The sequence below is a fragment of the Pinus tabuliformis genome, chromosome 2_2, assembly GCF_031772625.1.
Source record: "Pinus tabuliformis cultivar Carrire ecotype Pingquan chromosome 2_2, CPIR1, whole genome shotgun sequence".
Lineage (NCBI taxonomy): Eukaryota > Viridiplantae > Streptophyta > Pinopsida > Pinales > Pinaceae > Pinus > Pinus tabuliformis.
Window position 1 is genome coordinate 969028591 of NC_142300.1, and position 6000 is coordinate 969034590.

The following is a 6000-nucleotide window of genomic DNA, read 5'->3' on the forward strand; positions in this document are numbered from 1 at the left end:
CGCTTCACTCTTTGTGAAGCCCAACCCGGTGAAGTAGTTGTCTTTCCTAGTGTACCAAGCATGCGGTGCCTGCTTCAGCCCGTACAACGCTCTCTTGAGTCAGCACACATGCGACTCACCATCGAAGGTCCCAAAACCTTCCGGTTGCTCTATGTACACCTCTTCCTCAATATGGCCATTGAGGAATGCAGTCTTCACATCCATCTGATGGATCTTCCAACCCATCTGTGCTGATAGTGCCAACATAGATCTGATAGATGAGTACCTTGCGACAGGAGAAAAAGTCTCATCATAGTCAATCCCCTCAACCTATGAAAAGCCATGGGAAACAAATCTTGCCTTATGCTTCTCCACACTACCATCAGCAGTTGGCTTTACCTTGTAAAGCCAACGGGAACTCACAAATGACTTGTTCTCTGGTCTCGGAACCACATCCCAAACACTGTTATGAACAACGGAGTCATACTTCTCCACCATAGCATCAACCCAAATTGGCTGTTGCAATGCTTCCCCAAAGGAAGATGGCTCGGTATCAACACATTCCCCAACAAGGGCCATGTATCCAGTGTACCTCTTAGGTGACCTCCTCTGTCTGCACTAAGAAGATGGTGCTCCCATATTCTCTCTCGCATCCTCCAACAATCTATCAGCTTCTTTTGTGCGCTTTCGTCCATCTCTGGAAGACTCTGCTTGAGTGGATTTTTGCACCCTTGGAACCTCTGCATGTGGCTGCTATGCATCAGTCTAAGGCTCCTCCTCCTTAGGAACCAACATTTCCTCCACAACTTGTAGTTGGAGCTCCCTCTCAAGGGAAACTCGCATGGCCTTCTGCTCATCAAACTTGAGATCTCTGCGAACCACTATCCTCCGACTGGTAGGCAAGTACACCCGATAGTATTGAGGTGTATCAGTGTATCCCCAACTCTATTGTCGACTCAAGCTTCTTCTGTGCATCCTTTGGCACATGGAAATATACCGATGAGCCAAATATCCTGAAGTGACCCACATCTGGTCTCTTACTAGAGAAAGCTTCCTCTGGTGTCTTCATCCCAAGTATGTGATGTGGGCTTCTATCCAACAAATAGATTGTTGTCTTGCATGCCTCAGCCCACAAGTGAAGTGGTAGGAATTGGTCATGCAGCATTGCCCGTGTTGCCCCTACAATACTTTTGTTCTTCCTCTCGACCACCCCATTCTGTTGTGGGTTATGAGGTGTCGTCAACTCCCGTTTAATTCCTTCCACTACACAGAACTCCTTAAACTCTTAAGAGACATATTCTCCACCATTGTCACTTCTCAAGTCCTTGATCTTCTTCCCTGACTCTTTCTCAGCCAAAGCTTTGAACTCACAAGACTTTGTGAAGGTTTGGTCCTTCTTCTGCATGAAATAAATCTAGCATTTACGAGAATAGTCACCAATGAAAATCACATAATACCTTTGCATCACTATGGATGTCGTCGGGAATGGTCCACACACTTCAGTATGAAATCGCTCTAAGATAGCCTCTGCTCGACTGTCTCAATCATGAAAGGAAGACTTGGTGTACTTTCCCAAGGTACAACCTTTGCATGTGTCAACTTGCTCAAGTTTACCTTTGGGAAGTCCTGTAGATATTTGTTTCATTATCTTCAAATCCCCATGATGCAAATGGCCCAACCGCTTGTGCCACAACTCGCCATTGTCTTGGCTTTGCACCAATTCTGCTTTCGTACTCAATGCTACACAATCATCTGCCTCTAGTTTATAGAGATTCTTCACTTGAATCCTTATCCTCTTGGCCTGACTCGTGGCTATGTGTCTTACGAACACCTTTCCTTTACTGAATACAACATCGTAGCCTTTTTCCTCCAACATCGCGACCAATACCAAGTTCTTCTTCAGTCCAGGAACATACTTCGCATCTATCAAGGTGAGAGAAGCTCCATGCTCCCACTAAAAAGCAACCGTGCCCACTCCTGAAACACTATACTTTCCGTCGTCACCCATCTCTATGCACATCTTGAGGTCTTTCCCCTCCAAGGCACTGAATAAACTTTTATCGCCGGTCATTTGGAATGAGGCTCCACTGTCAAGATACCAGACACAACCCATCATCGATGACACCATGCATGCGATGAGGGTAAAGTCCATTTTGAATTGAAAGGTTAATGCCTCACCTTTCTATCCTTCTAAGGATCCCTTCTTGGACTTCTTCGATGGGCAATTAGTCGCATAATGTTCCATCTCGTGACAATTAAGCATCTTACTTTAGAAATGTCACCCTTCTTCCCTCCATGAGAAGAATTCAATTTCAAATGGGAAGCCTTCCCCTTCCCTTTCCTTGCCTTACTTGCAAAGGCCATATTTTCTTCATCATCATTCTTGGATGAAGAACCATCCAGTGTGATCCTCCTGATCTCCTCCTGCATAAGATCCGACCACAGTCGTTCCCAATTCGGCAGTTTCTCCCTTCCATTCACAGAGTCCTGGTAGCTATTCCAACACTTTGGAAGGCCAAGGAGAGCGAGGGTCACCATATCATCATTGGCAGTAGTTATTCCCACACTGCCAAGCTCATCTCTGCAGGTGGTGAGCTTGTTCAGATATGTGGAAATAGTATCGCCCTTCTCCATCTTTATTCTTCGAAGCTTATCCTTGAGCGTCAATTTCCTCTGGTCGCTACTGTTTTGGTAGAGGTCCTTCAATGTCTTCCACATTGAAAATGGAGTATCCTTCCCATGGAGACTCGAGACAATATGATCTCGAACTCCCTCAAGGATGATCTGTCTCGCCTTCGCCACACACTTCTTCCACTCAACGAACTCTTGTGCATTAGTTGAAGTTGTCTTTGGGATTTCTTGATCAATGAATTCCTGCAAGCCATTGTCTTCTAATACATCCTCCATTCTATCTTTCCATGCTATGTAATTCAAGCTACCTTCCAAGGCATACTCAAGTCTCAAGCCATAGAATGCCATTGGCCAACCTTGAAGTATGATATGAATTCGATTTGCACCTGCAACCCCGAAATTCAAACTTCGAAATCTCTTCTCAGTATATTGTTCACAGCTTTGATACCATGTAGAAATTTCTACAAATCCAGCATTGATACCATGTAGAAAATCTGATGTAGGTTAACCCGATAATGCAATACAAATTAAAGCAAAATACTATAACCTACTTCTACTATCAATTTGCGGAAGCTTAAAGATCAAGCTGAACAATATAACCAGAAGAAGAAGAATCAATCGCACAATACACATGAAAATGATTTGGGGAAACCCTTAGCTAAAAACCCCACACTATTGTATTATCATACAAGTGGAAATACATAGGAATTATACAAAACCTTTGCTCTCACAACTAGTCAGCTCTCAGTACAATCCTCACAAATGCTCCTAGGTAATCTTGGCTTCTCTCTAGCCTTCCTCTCTGCCCTCCAAGCTCCTATTTCCTTGCGATGTTCCTTGTGGATGATCTTCTCATACCAAGTGGAAAACCAATCTACCAAATGGATGATCAAGCCTCCAAAACAGCGCAATCTTCAAGGATTATGCCTTGGCTGCATGCATGAGTTTTCTTTATAAGAAAGTATAGGCAACTGATAGTACAATGTCATTGACATTAATCTCAAATGGGTGTTTCTCATAATAGACATGCATGAGTTTCTGATGAGGGAATCTTCAGTTAACTGGAGTAGCACTAGTTGAGTGCATGCATGCATCAATGGACTGTTAACTCACTTTTAGTTCCTCAAACAGTTTGGAACTAATTTAACTGGACTTAACTCAGTAAACTGAGTTAACTAATTACAACTCAAATATAACTCAATCTTATCTCCTTAATTTAAGGGATATCTATTGCATGACTTCAAAAAGACTTCGAACTTGAATTTCTCCAACAAATTAATTTAGAAATAATTAATTAATTATTTCCAAGTAGCTGTTAAGACTAAATTCGATTTTAATTCACAATTTAATTCAAGGGCAAATTAAATTGGAATATTCTTGTTGCCATATTTCAACAGATTTTTGTATATCTTCTTTGAAATTTTGCATTTATTACTTATTTTGATTCATCTTATTTGCTATTTCCCTTTAAAGCTTTTCATAAGAACCTAATAAATACACCTTTTTCAACATACTACCATATAGTTCATTAGCTTTATTCTCTAATTGAGACAACCAAAATTCTAAGTCTTCACTTTCTTCATGAGTTAACAATGAGCCTTCAGTAGGTTTAATTGGTGTAGTAGCTTTATTTGGAGGCGTGTTGGAGAATAATAATACTACTCCTCTTTATCACAACTTCTAGTCACCAGAAAACATAAAATTGGATCTTCTAATAAACATTTAGGTTACTTACAAGTTACATACCTTTAAAACCTTAATTTGAAGAATATCTAAATGGTTAAAGTTTTTCTTGAAATATCTATGAGAATTGAGTCCTTTTGGATATTAAAATTTGGTTTGTAATACTCTAATATGTCATTTCTACAATTCTACAAGTGTGACGTGAATTTGATGTCCAAAGTGAAAGTTATGGTAACTTTCCCAAAACTTGTTGATTTTTGGCCTCTTCCCACAAGCAAACTTGTATACATGGAACATGTCCACTTATTCAAATGTAACTTTCAAATTTGTATAAGAGGTAATTTTGTATGTCTCCTGATATCCCTAAATATTTCATAGCCTGAAAAGTTCCAAAAAGAAGATATAGAAAAAATACCAAGCTGACTTGTTTAAAATTTATTTTAGGATTATTCATAGATCGTAACTTCTAGAAGGTATAACTCTAAAAGTATAGCGAACAAAATTCTTAAATTTGGACTAGATGTTCCTTGATATTTCTTTTCAATATGATCAAAGTTTCATTATCTGAAATTGCCCAAAAAAAATTATTGCCAAAATGGCAAATTGATTTGTTTCAAATTGATTTTAAGAGCATTCAGAAACCCTAACTTACTTACAACATATATCTGAATGTATAGTAACACGAGATCTAAAATTTGAGCCAAATGTTTGACAATATTTCTCCTAAATGTGGTTCAATTTTCACTATTTGAAACCTCCTTGAAATACAATTATAGTGAAAATTACGAACTTTTTTTTGAGATGAATTTCAGGAGCACTCAGAAACCCTAACTTCCTTAGAGCATATCTCATAAAATAAAGTGAACGAATGTTTAAAATTTGAACTAGATATTACCCAATATTTCTCCTCAATATTCTCTAAGTTTCACCATCTGAAACTTCCTAAAAAATTATCAAAAAATTCCATGATGACCTATTTCAAGCAACAAAAGCCTAGGATCATGAGCTTTGATACCAAATGTTATGAACCATGCACCTTTAAAATGATAAGAACCAATAATTATGGTCCTCTTTGAGGGGGAACCTCCTTTTAAAATGTATAAGGCATATATAGGAGACAAAGGGTACAATTATAATAAAATGGGACCATGAGGGGTTCTTGCCTACATAACAATATAGCAATAAAAATGTAATAACTCAATGTTTGTTGGTAAATAAGGGGTTTTAAAGTTAACATGGGGCTTATATAGAGCTTAATATGGAACACATAATACATCATTCAAATGACCATTATTTATGTGAATTGTTCCAAACCCTACAAGTCTAAGAGATCTATCATCGCCAACAATATTTAAGTAAATTCTAAGTGTTTTGAACTTAGATAAATAGTTTAAATGGAAGAAAAATCATTAGGATTTAAAGTCTTGATCTTATTTTCAAGCTGATGAGATATGATCACATCAGGTTAACCAAATATCTTTTTCATCTTTTCCTGGACTTCAAACAGGTCATTGATTACTTGTATGTGAAATCACAAATAAGGAGAAATGGACACTCTGATTAATCTATGTGCTCCATCATTCCTATTATCCTATTTCGCTCTCTTATTAGCATCAATGGATGATTTTTCTTTTCCCAAGGTAATCAAATACAATCCTTTACTTTTTATGAAACGATAATTAAACTGAATTTTGGTTGTGAAATTTA